Here is a 17,338-nt window from a genome sequence, read left to right on the forward strand (position 1 = left end):
CTCTTTTGTGACCCCATGGACTGTAGCCCAGCAGGCTCCTCTGTCCATGAGATTTTTCCAGGCAAGAATACTTGCCTGGACTGCAAGATGTTGCCATTTCCTTCTCCAGCGGATCTTCCTGACCCAGGGATCAACTCCGCATCTCCTGAACTGGCAGACGGGTTCTTTACCCCTCAGCCACCAGGGAACTCCCTTCATAATATAATCTCTTTTTAACTAGTAGGAAGTCAGAGGCCTTCTGCTCTGTGGTTTCCCCAGTTAGGTGACTAAGAAAATCCCAGCTTCTATCCTTTCTCACCAGGACATACCCACTTATTTCCTGGGCTCCTCAAAGCTTTAACAACCCCTATTCCACACCCCGGCTCCTCCCTCTGACTTCTCTGGGTTCTTTTGTTTTAATAGCTTTATTGGAGAAATAATGTATATACCATAACATTCCTTCATTTTAAAAAGTACAATGCAATAGTTTTTAGTAAATTTACGGAGCTGTGCTATGATCCGATTTCAGAACATTTCCCCAAGAAAAAACTTCCCGCCTACTTGCATTCACTCCCCATTCCCACCCACAGGCCCAGGAAACCACACATCTGCTTTCTGTCTCTCTGGATCTGCCTCTTTTGGACATTTCATAGAAACAGACTCACACAGTACGTGGCCTTTTGCGTCTGGCCTCTTCCGTTGAGAATAGTACTTTAGAGGTTTGTCTGCGGCTTCGCATGCATCGGCACTTCATTCCTTTACAGCTGAGTAGTATTTCATTCTTTGTCTAGTCCACACTTGGTATCCAATAACCTTCCCTAGGTTCCTGATGAGAGCTTTTGGGATGCTGTCATTTTCAAAACGGGCATTGACAGTCACAGCTGGGATCCTGCTATTGGCGCTCCTTAGGCCTTATCCTGTCATCTTGGCCCTTTGGGGAGTCCTGGCGAGCTGAAAATAACAGAGGAGCAGTTTGGCAGATGGAGTTTTTGAGACTTTTAAAACCACATGGCACATCTACTTCCATGAAAAGCAAGCAATCCCACTTCCATGGAACCAGTCCAAGCCCTGGAGAAAGAGGCACTCATGAAGATTTTACAGGCCAAATTCCCCTACCTCTTCCCAGCTCCAGCCCCACAGCAGTCCCACACGATCGTCCAAAGAGAAGAGCAGAAGGAGAGGTTTCTGGTGCTTTCCTATACAATGGCCTTATCTCCTTAGACATTCCAAATAGGACAAGAACTCTCAGATAATTCCGTGTTCCATGAAAAATATGTGCAATACGGAATTAAAGGAAAACATCTATTCTCCACCTCTGCCACCTTCACCCCTGACTATGGAGGCTCTGGGGTGTGTTTGGTTAATAAAGGATTCTGTCTCAAAAAAGGAAGAGTCCACGACTATTCTCAGCTATTCTAGTTGATGAACTGGAGAGAGACGGGGGAAAAGTCAGCAGGTGAAGTTTTCTGGCCTGATTTATTGACCTTCCTTCAAATAACCAGGAATCGGGATTCCCTAGTGGCTCAGACAGTAAAGTCTGCCTGCAATGTGGGAGACATGAGTTCGATCCCTGGGTCAGGAAGATCCCCTGGAGAAGGAAATGGCAACCCCCTCCAGTATTCTTGCCTGGAGAATTCCATGGATGGAGGAGCCTGGTGGGCTACAGACCTTGGGGTAGCAAAGAGTCGGACACGACTGAGCGACTTCACTTCCTCCTTTCCTCAAATAACCAGGCTTCTCTGTTACTCACATCATACATCTGGATTTAGGGTTCCTGCAAGATGTAGGAAATGTCTTCCAAGTTGGGGAGTGTGTTGGGGAGGTGTTCTGCTTATCTGTTGTATAACAAGCCACCCCCAAGACTTAGTGGCTTGAAACAAAATCAATCATTGATTTATTCATGAATCTGCAATGGGTACGGGGATGGGTGGGGCTAGTTCATTTCTACAGGGCATGTGGTGCCCACTGGGACACCTCAGCTGGGGCTCCCTCACACAGCCCAGCCTAGGAGTCGTTCCTGGCTGTCAGTTCCTCTCCATGGAGCATCTTCTCACAGCATGGTAACTGGGCTCCAAGCATGATCACACCAAGAAACAGGAAGTGATAAATGTTTCTCAAGGCTCGGGTCCTGAAACTGCCAGCACATCATTTCAGCCATACTCTACTGAACAAGCTATTGCAGAGCCCAAATTCAGGAGGAAGGAACATCAACCGCCTCTTGTGACAAGTGAGAGGCAAAGATCATGATGGCAGTATTTTCTTTTGGCCGTGCTGTGCAGCGTGTGGGATCTTAGTTCCTAGACCAGGAATTAAACCCCCGCCCCCTGCCACTGGATCACCAGGGAAGTCCCTGAAAGTGAAGTTTTAAGACTCACGTGGCTAGCAAGTTCACGGCACATCAGTAGGTCAGGAGGTTTGGGAGGAGGAAGTGCCATGGGATGATCAAACCTAGAACAAGACCCCACCCCCACCCCGACTGCCTCGTGTTGGCCAAAGTGGCACACGTGCTCACTCACTCAGTTGTGACCGACTCTTTGCGACCCTGTGGACTGTAGCCCCACAGCCTCTGCTGTCCATGGGATTTCCCAGGCAAGAGTACTGGAGTGGGTTGTCATTTCCTTCTCCAGGGGATCTTCCCGACCCAGGGATCAAACCTGCGTCTCCTACATTGGCAGGTGAATTATTTGCAACTGAGCCACCTGGAAAGCCCCTGGCCAAAGTTGGTTTCAGCCAAATTTCATTTTGCCTCATGGGCCAAATGTAAAGCAGGACCCCACCCTGCCAGTTCTACGCCCCCAGGTCAGTGTCCTGCCTTTTGAAATCCAGGCCTTCTTGCTCAGTCTTGGCCCACAACATCCTCTCACAAGTGGGGAAACCCAGGGAATTTCCTTGCGGTCCAGTGGTTAAGCCTTCCAATGCAGAGCATGTGGGTCCCATTCCTGGTCAGGGAGCTAAAATCCCACATGTTTCCCGGCCAAAAAACCAAAACATAAAACAGAAACGATGTTGCAACAACTTCAATAGACTTTAAAAATGGCCCATAGCAAAAATTTTTTAAAAAGAAAAAAAAAAAAGGAACGGGAAGACCCACTAATGAGTTCGCCTGGCAACACACAGGTGCCTGCGTCAGGCCCTTAAACCCCTGCTTTAATGGAATCCAGAGAAACCTCTCCAGACACACCTTTCATCAGAGCTTTTAGGGAAAATAGCTAGAGCTCTCCTGCTTCTTCCAGGAACACACCAGCAGTGAAGCGTAACCCCCACTGAACTCAGGGTACCATATGACTGGACACCCTTGTCGTCTGGATTTTCTAGAATCCTTTTTCTTCCGACCTTGGCCAGCAGGCCTGTCCTTACTTGCATGGCTGTCTGAGCAGCAAATTGCTAATGCCGGTGTGCTCAGAGGATCGCTTCTTGGATAGGAGGGGACAAGACCAGGTTTGGGATGCTGTCTTCTGATCTTAGTGGCTGTGGGTCATCAGGCAAACGGTTTCACTTCTCTGAGTCTCCGTTTCCTTTTCCGGTGAGCAGAAATACCACTCCCGGATATCGCAAGAATGAAGTAGACAATGTACCTATTACCCTCTGTACGCTGCTTCGCCCCATAATAGCTGCTCAGTTCATTGTAACTGTTGTTATTAAGAATGATCATTTTCTGCCTAATAATGGTCTTTTGGAAAGGGGAGCCAATTCCAAGGAAAGCCAATTTTGCATAAGATCTCATTTGCTGGGACTTCCCTGGTGGTCAAGAGTCCACCTTCCAAAGCAGGGGACCCCAGGTTCAATCCCTGGTTGGGAACTAGAGTCCACATGCCACAATGAAGATCAAAGATCCCGAGTGTCACAGCTAAGACCCGGTACAGCCAACTAAATAAACAAATAATATTTTATTTTAAAAAGATTTAATTTGCTGTTTACAAAGGAATATTTCCTAGTTCTTTGGTAACCATGCATTTGGAGCAGTATGTCACAATACAAATATTACCTTGAGCCCAAAAAATGTTCCCATTGTGTTTCCTGACTACCTTGGCTAGACAGAGCATGCTTTGCCTCCAAACACACAAAACAGGTATTGTTACCGCAGTGACGTGGGCAGGTGACCAGCAGAAAAACTGCCCAACCCCAGTGGGAAGTCAGATCTGCATTTCTTGGAAGGAAAAATCCACGGGGCATTTCAGAGCTCCTTAGCCCAGTTGGAGTACTAAGGAGTCTGGATTCGCTTGTTTGTTCTCCAACAAATCTTTCTGTGCTGTCTACTGTACACCAGCCCTGTGTGAGGCTCTGAGCATACGTGATGAGGGAAAAGATCCAAGGCCCCAGAGCTCACGACGCTTACAGTCTAGAAAGGAGAGAGGAACAAAAAACAACAGGACACCATGAAATATATAATATCTGTCCACAGATGCACTTCCCTCGTGGCTCAGTGGTAAAGAATCCACCTGCCAATGCAGGAGACACAGGCTCGATTCCTGGGTCAGGCAGATTCTCTGGAGGAGGAAATGGCAACCCACTCCAGTATTCTTGCCTGGAAAATCCCATGGACAGAGGAACCCGGTGGGCTACAGTCCATAGGGTCACAAAAGAATTGGCCACGACTTAGCAGCTAAACAACAATAAATCCACAGATGTAATAAGAAGGGCACAGATTTTGATGGAAAGTTGATGGCATTTGAAGGAGGTCAGGGTAAGCCGTTCTGGGGATGTGACATTTAAGCAGAGTCCTGAAATAAGTGAAGAAAAGAGATGAGTGTCGTGTGGGGTGGAGTGTTCCAGGCAGAGGGAATGGCCAGTGCAAAGGTCCTGAGGCTGGAAGTGCCTGGTGTGTTCCAGGAGCAGCAAGAAGGCCAGCGCAGCGGAGCAGAGTGAGCAAGGGGAGGAGCGGGAGAGCCCGGCCAGAGAGGGAGGGACCCGCCACGCAGGGCCTCGAGCGCCTCGTCAGGATGTCGGCCCTTGTTCTGGTGCACTGGGAGACAGTAGGGTTTCGAGCCAAGAAGAGAGAAGTGACCCAGCTTAGGTTCTGGGACCCCTCGGATGAATGTGGAAAATGAATCGGTTTATCATAGGCACAAGGACAGAAGCTGGAAGACAGTGAGGAGGGACTGCAACAGTCCAAGCAGAGGTGGATGGTGGCCTGGCCCAGGGGCATCAGTGAGTGGAGAGGGGGAAGTGGTACATTCCAGATACCTCTTTTTTCTTGGTCCATACTGTGAGACAAGGGATCTTAGTTCCCCGACCAGGGATGGAACCCATGTCCCCTTCTGTGGAAGCCTGGAATCTTAACCACTAGACTGCCAGGGAAACTCCCCCAGCTCTCCTGAAGGCAGATGTGACAGGTCTTACTGATGCATTAGCTCTTCGGAGATTCCCTGTCACTGGTGCCTCCACGTGCTTCCTCAGCAGCAGGCTCAGCAGCAGTCTAGACCAGGTCAGCTGGGCTCTGCCCACTAGGGGAGATGGCGGCCTTGTCCACCCATGCCCCGGGGGACCCAGGCACTGGGCGAGGGCCACCCTGGCTTCTCCTAGGTGGTGTCTCAGAAAGGGTTCTGGACTGAAGAGCCTTACTATGGGTGACGCCCCCCACTGTGTGACCTTAGACAAGTCCCCTTCCTCACGCTGAATCTCAGCTTGCCTATCTGTGGGTTGGGGATTTTGAAACCAACCCTACTTCCTCCTGGGGTGGCTGTGAGAAGTCAGATGCAGGCTGGACACAGGTCCCAAGGACAGTAAAGGGCCACATTCACGAAGGGGTTAAACTCAACCGCGTTCTCAGTCATGATATTCGGTCATCTCCGCTGTCCTGCAGGCTGCTGGGGAACTCTGACCTTGGTCCAGGTCAGGCCACAGCTATGCTAAATGAACATATCTCACTTTTCTTACTGAAGTTAGCGGATTTGCACTATTAGTTCCAGGTGTACGACCTCGTGGTTCTATATTCTCACAGATGATACTCCATTTAGAGTTATCAGAAAAGATTGTCTATATTCCCTGTGGTGTGTGGTGCGCGTGGGTTAGTCACTCAGTCGTGTCTGACTCTTTGCAACCCCACGAACTGTGGCCCGTCAGGCTCCTCTATCCATGGGATTCTCCAGGCAAGAATACTGGAGTGGACTGCCATTCCCTTCTCCAGAGGATCTTCCTGACCCGGGGATCGAACCCAGGTCTTCTGCATTGCAGGCAGAGTCTTTACCATCTGGGCTACCCTGTGCTGTATATTAAGTCTTTGTATCTTATTTATTTTATAGCTAGTAATTTATCTCTCTTAATCTGCTACTCTATCTTGCCTCTCTCCCCACTGGCTAGCCGCTAGTTCATTCTCTGTATCTGTATTCTATTTTATTATATTGATTCATTTATTTCATTTTCTTAGATTTATAAGTGAAAACATACAACATCTCTTACTTCGATGTTGTGGCTAAACAGTCTGGGCTGCATGTTGGGTCGGACAGAACTGGGTGGAGCTTCTATCTCAGTTTCTGGAAAGTCAGCTAAAAAACCCGACGATCCCCCAGTTCACAGGCAGACCAGCCTTCCAGCCTGGTATTCCCTCCTGCCCCTTCTCACCCAAGGTTCCCAGAGGGGAGCCAGGCCCCGCCGCTGCATCCTGGTGAATTTGTCACTGTCCCCCGGGAGTAGCTAAATGTGGATCGTGGGCTTACTGTTCCTCTTCTCTGAGCTTCCCTGGTCTCTCCCTGAGAACTGGGTCCCTCAGGCCAAGAGAAATCTCAGTTCAGTTCAGTTGCTCAGTTGTGACCGACTCTGCAACCCCATGGACTGCAGCATGCCAGGCTTCCCTGTCCATCACCAATTCCCAGAGCTTACTCAAACTCATGTCCATCGAGTCAGTGATGCCATCCAACCATCTCATCCTCTGTCGTCCCCTTCTCCTCCTGCCTTCAATCTTTCCCAGCATCAGGGTCTTTTCCAATGAGTCAGCTCTTTGCCCCAGGTAGCCAAAGTATCGAAGGCTAGAAGACTTCTATTTTTTGAGATTCCTGAAATATGAATTTATTTTCTTAAACCCCCCAGATGAAGACCTCCCGAAATTTGCAGAACATTTATAATATTAAAGTGAACAAATTCATGCTTTTGACCTACCTGCACAAAATTACAACACAGTGTATGTGTGAGGTTCACAAGAAAACCACAGGATGTGTTTTATGTGCTTATATATTTATATTTTAAATTCATGCTGTTCTCGTAGCCTGAGCCAGTAATGGGATGCAATGAGTGGCGAAGTCTGACGAAAGCGGTCTTTTCTCATCATCATTACTGTGTCTCTGTTTGTGTATGTAACCCATTTAGAGTTAAGGTCAAAATTCTAAAAATATTGGGATGTCAGTATTTTAAATAGGTGATGTATTTTCTTGATGTGAAAGTTAGTGTTAAAAAAGGCACACAGTGAAAAGTCCTTCTCCCACCCCTCTCCCCAGCCCTCCTCCCCAGAGGCAGCCACAATTACTAATTTCTTCTGATTCCTTCCAGAAACAATTTAACCACATACAAGTTCATCCTAATTCATGTATGCATAGATCCTTTTTCTTTGCTTTATTGAAATGGGGGCTGGCTCCACACATTGTTCTCATCTTGCTCTGTTTGCTAACATTATTCCTCAGGGATTATTCTCTTATTTATGCATATTGAGCCATCCTGCCCCTTCTTTACTGCTGCATAGTATTCCATTGTATGGCTGACTCATTGATTTAACTTGCATTGGTGATGGACACTGAGGTTGTTTCAGAACTTTCTAATCTAATAAACAACAATGCAGTGAGTAATTTTATGCTTAAATCAGGAAAACTTGTTGAAGACCCTTAGGGATTATGAGGTCTGGGAGGAATGGCTCCTTTTTTACATACCTCCGACCCCTTCCTGGAAGCTGAAGCTTGATTAAGGACAGCATCACAAAATGGACAGAGAACATTCCAGGCAGAGGGGACTGCAATCCAAAGGCCCTAGGGCAGAAATGAGCTCAGTTTATTCGGAAATGGCAAGAAGGTCATTGTGGGTGGAGTGGAACCTGTGAGGGGGAGAGGTCAGAGAGGACTTCAGCAGGTCATCGAGCCATGGTGAGGTGAGGCGGGGGGAAGCTAATGAACGAATCAAGCCTTCACTGACATTCACTCAGTGATAACTGAAGACGTCATACTCCAAGAGACAAGCACGGCCCTCCCCTGACCTCTGGGAAGATTGGTGGCCGCCCCCTTGGGTCCCCTAGAGCTTTCCCCAAGGTCACCCACAGAGAGGAAGGAGCCAGTGACCCGCCGCGGGGCTGGAACCCACCAGGTCTTCAATCAACTGGGTTCTGGCCTCTCCGAGTGCCCACACTGGCACAGGGCAAGCACTTTTGTTCCATATTTTTATTGCTATTTTATTTATTTTTATTTTTTTGGCTGTATCGCGTGGCATGTGGGATCTTAGTTCTGCACCAGGAATCAAACCTGTGCCCCTTGCATTGGAAGCACAGAGTCTTAACCACCAGACCAGGGAAGTTAACCACCAGGGAAGTCTCACAGATTTTTTAAATGATGGGAACTCATGGGTGCTGAAGTGGGCAGAGCTCAGAATATCCCACTGCTTCGGCCCCCCTAAAACACTCTCGTCCATCTTTGCATGGCCAGCCCATCTCTGAGCAGCTCACCTTCTCAGGCCACCAATGATCCATTACCTCCCTCTCCCGGTCCCCATCCACCTGCCCAGCTTGCCCCATCTTCTCACCATTTGGAGACACCGGGAAGCCTGGTGGTTTCACAGCCCCGCTCTGCCCCGACAAGCTGTGAGCAGCCTGGTTTCACTGCTCATAGGGGTGAAGGCAGTACTGGCCCCCACCTTTCAGGGCTGGAGCGAGATGCAAAAAATGCACATAAAGTATTCTGAGCAGGCTCTGGCACGGAGAGCGCTCAGAAGGTCGGGCATTGCTTTTCCACCCAGGGCCTTAAATCTCATCTCCTTTCATTCATTGCTTGTGTGTCATCGGGCTCCTTTTCTGAACCGTGAGCTCAGGAAGGGAGTGTGGCCCGTCGGGTTCAGCCCTGTGCCCCCAGGTGATAATTAAAGAGACCCTGGAGGAGAAGTCCAGAGTTATCTGGGGCAGGAGGGATGGGGAGAGAGCAGAGCCCGTGTGTGGACCCTGAGGGCAGCCCAGTGGGGACAGGCGAGGGGGCCACCGGCTGTGGGGCAGTGAGGAGGGGCATGCGGACCAGAGCGGGAGGCGGGCAGGAGCCAGACCCTGCAGGGCCTTGAGAGCCACAGCTGGGGGTCTGGGTTCATTCCCAAGGTACGGGGGAAAGCAAAGGGGTGCGGCGTTCAGATCCCGCAGACGGTTCTGGTCTTGGGGTTCTCCGGGAGGAGGGGTTAGAGGAGGCGAGAGAGAGGGCAGCGCAGGCTCAAAGCAGGACCGCCCTCTCGGGCCTGTCTGTCCGTCTGTCCCGCTCCTCTTCGCCCTCCCCCTCTGTTTATTCTGTCTTCCTTCCCTGCTTCCTCCTCTCTCTTCCCCCCTGCCATCGTGTCCCTCTGGTACTCACTCACCTTCCCCTCTGCCGCCGGCTCCATCTCTCCCTCCCTCCCCCGCTTCCCTGCACAGAACTCTAATTCATCTTCCCCAGGCTGGCTGGCCCCGGCGCCCTTCCGTTGGCAGAGCTCATTATTTTAATTAAACTCTGGGATCTGTTTTACCGGCCTGACATCTTGCTCAGGGAAACCAAAAGAGGAGCTGCGGGCCGGGAGGCGAGGCCGCCGGGCATTGTGGGGAGGTTTCCACCGCCGTCCAGGAAGGGCCCGGGCGCTTAAAGGGGCAGCCGGGCGTGGCGGCCAGCGAGTGAGGTCTGGCTCGGCCTCAAAGCCCCCCACTTCCTCGGGCAAGCTCCTTCCTGGGCTGTAAAATGAGGTATTAATAGTTCTTCTCTCATAGGTTTTGAGAGCTTTAAGTGAGTTAACACAGTACTTTTGAACCGAAACTCAGTCTTGAGGGTCATAAAATCAATTTAGTGGGTCACAACCACCGTTGAAAACCCAAGAACAACAACAGAGAAACAACCAAAATGCCAGAATATGTCATCCCTAGGATCCATGTTGTGTGAGGAGCCTTTATTTCAGGGCGGGAATGCTCTCTGCTTTGTTTTGTAAATGTCTCTCTTGGCCCTTCTAGAAGGTTTGAAAGTTAATTAAAATACTCAACAAAGTCCATGCAGTAGACGAGCAAACTGTGGTGGCTGACGTTTTCTTGCGGGTAGCGAGAAAAGACTTCCTGTTGAGTTCTCTGCAGTATCAGTAGTGTCACCCCATCTTACACACAGGAAAACTGAGTCTCAGAGAAAGAAGGGGCTGTCCCATGCCAGTGACCAAGCAGAGCTGCAAACCCTGGCCTGACCAGGCCTGAGTGCTGCCTACCCTCCCCCATCTAGGTCTGCAGGCTTGCATGCGTGCTGAGTCATTTCAGTTGTGTCCAACTCTTTGCGACCCCATGGACTGTAGCCTACCGGGCTCCTATGTCCGTGGGATTCTTCAGGCAAGAGTACTAGAGTGGATTGCCATACCCTCCTCCAGGGGATCTTCCCAACCCAGGGATCAAACCTGTGTCTCTACTGTCTCCTGCATTGGCAGGTGGCTTCTTTACCACCTGGGAAGCCCCAGGTCTGCAGGAGGTGCAGGGGTAATCCTCTGACTGCTCATGAGAACTCCAGCCTGGCAGGACTCGGTCTGTCTGGGCAGGGGCTTCTGGGGCTGGGGCTACCCTTGGCTGTGACCCCAGAGGCAGCGCAAACCCCCAACCCAGTGATCCTGCCTCTCTAATACCCCACCCCCACGTCAGAGGGGAGAAAGCTGCAGTTTTTCTGCTTCTTTCTGGGCTTTCCAGAAGCCAGCAAGTCTAGGGGAATTTCCCAAGTGGAGCAAAGGAAGATGTGGTGGCTTGTGCAGGGGTGTGAGGAGGGGTGGCCAGTCTGGCAGGGTCCGCAGGCTGTGGAAAGGCAGGGGTGGGGGGTGGGACAGGAGGGGAGGGGGAAAGAGGAGGGGGCGGGAGGGGACCATTATGAGGTCACAGCAGAAAACAGACCCTCAGCTGAGAGGCGCTAAACCTGGGTCCCAGGCTTAATTCTTCCCCAGCAGGGTTGTGCACCTGAGGGCCAGTTCCTTCCCCTCTCTGGGCCTCAGATTCCACACCTGTATAATAGGCATGGTGGCTCGGAGGCCCTTTAGGAAACTCACCACTCAGATGTCTCAAAAGGGCTCCCATGAGCCTGCGATTCTGATTCTGAGAAATCTCAACTTCCCCAGTGGGGAATGCCTCATCCAACAAACATTTATTCAGCACCTCCTGTGTACAGGGAGCTGGGGACACACAGGGGATCAAGGCAGACCCAGTCCCTGCCCCTCATTCTAGTGCAGAAGACAACAAGCCAGGAAAGAAATGACCGAGTGCATTCAAAGCCCTGAGAGAGGGTCTTGGGAAAACAAGCGAGGGTAGGGGGCAGGCTTCTTCACCAAGATGGTCAGGAAGCCTTCTCTGTGGAGGTAACGTCTGAGCTGAAACCTGAAGGGGGAGGAGGAAAGAGACCTGGGGAGGCCTCAGGACAGTGGACCACAAGTGCCACGGCCCTGAGGCAGGAGGGCCAAGGGGCCAGGGTGAGGAAGAGGCGGGTGAGACGGGAGAGGCAGTCAAAGCCAGCTCAGGCAGGGCCTTGAGGCCTTTGATCGGCTTTTGTCCCCAGTGCACTGGGGCACCCTAGGGGCATTTGAGCAGGGCAGTGACAGAATCAACGTGTTTTTAAAAGGTGCTTCTGAGGGAGAATGGGTTGCAGGGGTGAGGGGGGACACCAATAAGGGGACCACTGCCGTTGTCCTTGCAGGACTCAGGAACCTGGAGCAGGGTGGTGGTGGGGGACGTGGGGACAAGTGGTCAGACTCTGGATCCGTTTGAAGGTGGAGAGAGCAGTCAGGGAGGGCTCCTAGGTTGGTGGCCTGAGGCTCTGGGAAGATGGGAGTGCTGTCTGCCGCAACAGGGAAGAGCCAGTACAGAGCAAGTGGGGGCTTGGTTTGGCCTCATGAAGCTGGAGACACCAATGGGACATCCAAGTGTCAAAGCCAACCTCCTCCCACCCAGCCTGGCCCCGCCTGCCCAGATGGCGGGTGGAGGGGAGCCTGCCTTGCGGCAGAGATTAATTCCCGTGACCCAGTTCTGTCTGCCTGTGGCTATGTGGGTCACCTGGTCTGCAGGGCCTTGCCCCCCAGAGGCTGTCCCGCACCCACCCTCCCCTCTGGTGTTTTCAGTTCTCTGGACCCTGCGGCCCCAGGAACACTGAGGGGGGAAACCCAAGCATTGCTGTTCCACTGGCCAGTCTGTGAGCCCTGGATCCCCCGTCTCTGCTCTTGTTGTACCCTCTGCCTAAAATCCCTTCCTTCCTTTTATTCTTTTCTTTTTTTCTTTTTTAATTTTTGGCCACACCCCACATCATGTGGGACCTTGGTTCCCCAACCCGGGACCAAACCCATGCCCGCTGCATTGGAAGGTAGGCCTTAACTCCTGGGCCTCCGGGGAAGTCCCTCCGCCCCACTTCCCCTCTCAGCTCTCACATATTCTCTCCACCCTTTTATGTCAAGCCAAGCCGCCAAGAAACCTTCCTGGCTTTCCACTTAGAATAATAGGTACCATATTTTAAATGCCTATTAAGTGCCAGGCTCTGTAAAAAGTAATTTATCTTTCTGGTCTCATCTAATCTTTGGAGATAGAGATGATTGCTTCTGTTTTACTGATGAGAAAGTTAGGGTTGAAGGAGGTAAAGTCACGATCTCGAGGTCATGTGAGGGAAGCGGCAGGGGTGGCAGAAATTCAAACTATACTCTGTAATGTTTTACAGAGCAGCTTAGATACTTCTGTGCCTAAGGGACTTTGGGCTCCTCAAGGGCATAGATTGAGTTTATTTAGTTTTTGCATCCCCAGAATCTGGCACAAGCCCTCCATACATGCAGGCTGGCTGGCTGGCTAGATGGATATGTAGGAAGGTAGATGGAAGGATACCTGGTAGATGGGTGGGTGGATACATGGATGGGTGGGTAGATGAATTACAGATGAACAAGTGGCTAAATGATGGGTGGATGGGTGGATGCTGGGTAAGTACGTAGATGGGTAGATGGAGGAAGGAAGGAGGGGTGAGGTGGATGGAGTAGAAAAAGAGAGACAGACAATTTCCACTCGAGAAAGCTGTTCTTGCACATTAAGTCATCGGTGATGCTCCCCTCTGACCTCAAGGATCAAGCAGTTCAGAGGCCAACTCGTTTCAAAGAAGACAGGAAACAGATCCACCATTATTCAGCACCCATTATGGATCAGGCACCATCCAAGAACCTTGTGTGCATTAATCAATCCTCACAAAACCTATGAAGAGAGTACCATTCTTATCTTATTCTTAGATGAGAAATCAAACCACTTACCAGGAGTGAGACCCCTATGGATGATCATAGCACTGCCTGCTGGTGGGATGTGAGTTAGAAGCTACAGTAATTCCAAGGTGGCACAGAGGTAAAGAATCTGCCTGCCAATGCTGGGGACACGGGTTCAATATCTGGGTTGGAAAGATCCCCTGGAGTAGGAAATGGCAACCCACTCCAGAATTCTTGCTTGGAAAATCCCATAGAGGAGCCTGGTGGGTTACAGTCCATGGGGTGGCAAAGAGTCAAACAGGACTGAGCATGCAAGCATCATCTCAACTCTGAAAGGTTAACTGACCCCAGGGCCTTTGTACTTACTGGTCTCTGCCTGGGGCCATCTGCCTCAGGCTCCTCACAGTCAGATCTTAGCTCAAACATTTCCTCTTAGGCCGTTATCAACCACCTTACTCAGTAGCCCCCTAACTATTCTAAGAATTACTTAGGGAGAATACAGATTTGGCTGCCGTGGTAGAGACCCAAATAGATGTGGCTTATGCAATATCAGATGTGTTTCTTCTCTTTCTCAGTAAGGAGAGGTCACTGTTCTTGAAATGCGGTATATACATCTGAGGTAGGTGGGGCCCCCACAAAGCAGGCAGGTGCAGTGGTTGAGAGAGGGCTCTGAACCCAGCTCTGCCTGAATCCAAATCTCACCACCACCTCTCACAACTGAGGTCAGGTGGACCTGAGCCTGTATTTCCATCTGAAAATTCAGTTGTTAATAATGTGCCTATTTCATAATGATCCCAGGAATGGATACACACAAAATGTCCAGAGCAGGGGTCAGCAAGCCAGGGCCTACTGGCCAAGTCTAGCCCACCACCTGTTTTTGTATGGCCTGCAAGCTATATGGTTCTTACATGTTTCACTCACTGAAAAATATCAGAGAAGAAATCTCAATTCAGAGAATATGAAAATTATGTGAAATTTAAATTTTGCTGTCCCATAAAGTTTTATTGAAACACAGCTCATTTGTTTCTGTTTGTTTCTGGCTGCCTTCATGCAAAAGATGCTGCTTCCCTGGTGGCTCAGATGGTAAAGAATCTGCCTGCAATGCAGGAGACCTACCTGTGTTTGATCCCTGGGTTGGAAAGATCCCCTGGAGAAGGAAATGGCAACCTACTCCAGTATTCTTGCCTGGGAAATCCCATGGACAGAGGAGCCTGGAGGGCTCCAGTCCATGGGGTCACAGAGTCGGACACATCTGAGTGACTAACACTTTCACTTGTGCCGAGTGCAGCGGTCGCGACAGGCCGTGTGAGCCACAATGTCTGTGCCGAGTGCAGCGGTCGCGACAGGCCGTGTGAGCCACAATGTCTGGCCCTTTACAGAGAAAGTTTGCTGAAGCCTCGTCCAGAGAGCGTTGCTTGGTACACAACAGACCTCAGATGATGTTAACTCACTGAGGCCCTTGGGAAGCTGCTATGCCGCAAGGACCAGACTGGGTTTATTTAGTACCAACTGTGGGCTGTGCCCTGGGCTAGGAACATGATGTCGACACATCTTAGCACTTGGAGTTAGGTGTGACTATGTCCATTTTATAGATGAAGAAACGGAGGCTCAAAGAGGCGATGGCGCTTGCCCAAGGTCACCCAGCTGGATAAGTAGCAGAGCTGAGATTTAAACTCAGGGTCTTCTGATTCCACTGACTGCCCACTTCCCTCCCCCTCCATATACACAGCACCCACCCCACTGCCTGAGGTGGCTCTGCAAAAAGGCCAGCCACTGTTTCTCCAAGGCCTGGCAATGGAATCATCTGGAAGAGTTCGCTGAAAATGCAGGTTCCTGGGATTTCCCTGGTGGCTCAGAGGTTAAAGCGTCTGCCTCCAATGCGGGAGACCCGTGTTCGATCCCTGGGTTGGGAAGATCCCCTGGAGAAGGAAATGGTAACCCACTCCAGTATTCTTGCCTGGAGAATCCCATGGACGGAGAAGCCTGGTAGGCTATAGTCCACGGGGTCGCAAAGAGTCGGACACGACTGAGCGACTAAACGATGAACGAACGATGGGATTTCCCTGCTGGTCCAGTGGCCTGCACTCTCAAGGCAGAGGGTCTGGGTTTGATCCCTGGGAACTAGATCCCACCTGCCTCGACTAAGACCTGATACAGCCAAATAAATCCTTAAAAAAAAAGAGAGAGAGAGACCCCTGAATCCTCCTGCAGACCTCCTGAATCCACCTCTGTGGGGAGGGCCCGGAAAGCTTCATCAGCAAGATTCCCCAGAGGATTTCAGTGTCAGAGGGGTGGTCAGGGGAGGAGGTCCCTGGGGGTGGGGAGCTTCCCGAAGAAGGGTGAGCTGAGGAAAAGTTGGACAGGTGAGGGGAAAGCAAGGGGTGTCCCAGGCAGGGAAGCCTGCCCGAGCGGAGTCGAGGAGGCAGCACTGAGGCTAGTCTTCGCGAGCCCTGGAACTCCAGGGAGAAAGGCAGCTCTCCTACCCGGGAAGATCTTCCTTTCCTCTGGGATTTTAAGAAGAAACTAGAAGCTCTTCGCTCCAGCCTTCAAAACCCCATGTGATCTGCTTCCTGCCTGCCTTTCCGACGTCATCTCTGACCTTCATTTCCTCGCTTCTTCCACCCTGGCCTCCTCTCTGGTCCTGAAACATACCTCGTTCCTGCCTCAGGGCCTTTGCACTTTCCGCTTCCTCTATGTTGCTCGTCCTCAGACTTCAGTTCAACAGCCACCTCCGAGGGGCCTTTCCTGACCAGCTGCCTTCTCCCTCACAGCCGAATCCCTGCGGTTACTTATCTGCTTATTGGCGCCTCTCTCCTGGGGCTTCCCCGGTGGCTCAGTGGTGAAGAATCTGCCTGCCAATGCACGAGAGGCGGGTTCGATCTCCAGGTCAGGAAGTTCCCCTGGAGGCTAAAAATGGCAACCCACTCCAGTATTCTTGCCAGAAGAATCTCATGGACAGAGGAGCCTGGCTTGCTACGGTCCGTGGGTTCGCAGAGTCAGACACGACTGAGCGACCGAGTCCACACACACCTCGCTCCTGAGAAACGACTTCCTGCTCCCTTCACGGCTGTGCCCCCCAGAGCCCAGCACTGTGCCTAGAACTCAGAGATTATTCAGTCCCTGGTGACCGAATGAACGAAAAATGTGAAACGTGCCCTGGAGAAGGGCTGAGCCACACTTCTAGGCTCTTCTCCTGGTGAAGTGCTCAGCAGCCAGGGGGCGGCCGGCTAAGGTCTGAGATGAGAACTCTGTGGCAGGAAAGTGGGTGGAGAGGCCTTCGCTGGTGATCCAGTGGCTAAGACTCCGCGTTCCCAACGCGGGGGCTCAGGTTCCATCCCTTATCGGGGAACTAGATCCCTCAAGCCTCAACTGAGACCCAGTGAGGCCAGATAAAGAAAAAAAAAAAGTTGGGGAGAATTCCTGAAAGAGAAAACAAGGCAGTTGAAAGGGCCTTTACCTTCCTCTTACCCCCTGGAGAGGAAGACATGCTGTTGCCTTCTGGAATTTTCCAGTCATCTCCCTGCCTCCACAGACCCGGGAGCTACCCCAGCTCCCCTCACTGAACAAGCCCTGGACCAGCCCTCCACAGGCATGCTCCCGTCAGATCCTCACCACTCAACGAGTGATGCAGGATCCCTGTGCCCATTTCACAGATGGAGAAACAGACTTGGAGAGTGTAGGGAATTTGTCCTGGGTCCAGGGCGAAACCCAAACACTGGAACTCAGCTCTCTCACTCTAGAGCCTCTTTTCTCAGCCCCCGCTGCTCAACCCCACCATCCATGCCACTTCTGTGTACTCCCCTAACGTGCCACTGTCAGAAAGTCCTTCTGCGATCTAACTCAAAGCCAGGAGAGAGGCAGCTTTGTTTCTGTTTCACATGCAAATTTAGGGCTCAGTTTCCACCAGAGAGGCATACAGTGGTGAAATATTTATTTGGCTGTGCTGCGTCTTAGTTGCAGCATGAGAACTCTTAGTTGCGGCATG

The 17,338-nt window shown here is 51.1% G+C and overlaps 1 protein-coding gene and 1 long non-coding RNA gene across 3 annotated transcripts in view; one reads left to right on the top strand and one right to left on the bottom strand.

Moving 5' to 3' along the window:
* Positions 1-17,338, top strand: part of KCNB1 (potassium voltage-gated channel subfamily B member 1) — a 119,295-nt gene that overhangs the window by 57,566 nt on the left and 44,391 nt on the right. The gene's annotated exons all lie outside the window — the stretch shown is intronic.
* LOC129534818 (uncharacterized) lies at positions 464-9,703 on the bottom strand. Of its 2 annotated transcripts, XR_016039095.1 has the most exons (5): positions 9,505-9,703; positions 8,695-8,814; positions 7,836-7,931; positions 6,799-6,971; positions 464-930 (listed from the first exon to the last, which is right to left on the bottom strand). It is a non-coding gene; the product is annotated as an uncharacterized LOC129534818 (long non-coding RNA). The 2 variants fall into 2 exon arrangements; XR_008681501.2 differs by lacking the exon at positions 8,695-8,814.

This window comes from Moschus berezovskii, chromosome 15, assembly GCF_049115385.1.
Source record: "Moschus berezovskii isolate FMDL1 chromosome 15, NW_MosBer_1.0, whole genome shotgun sequence".
NCBI classification, from domain to species: Eukaryota; Metazoa; Chordata; class Mammalia; order Artiodactyla; family Moschidae; genus Moschus; species Moschus berezovskii.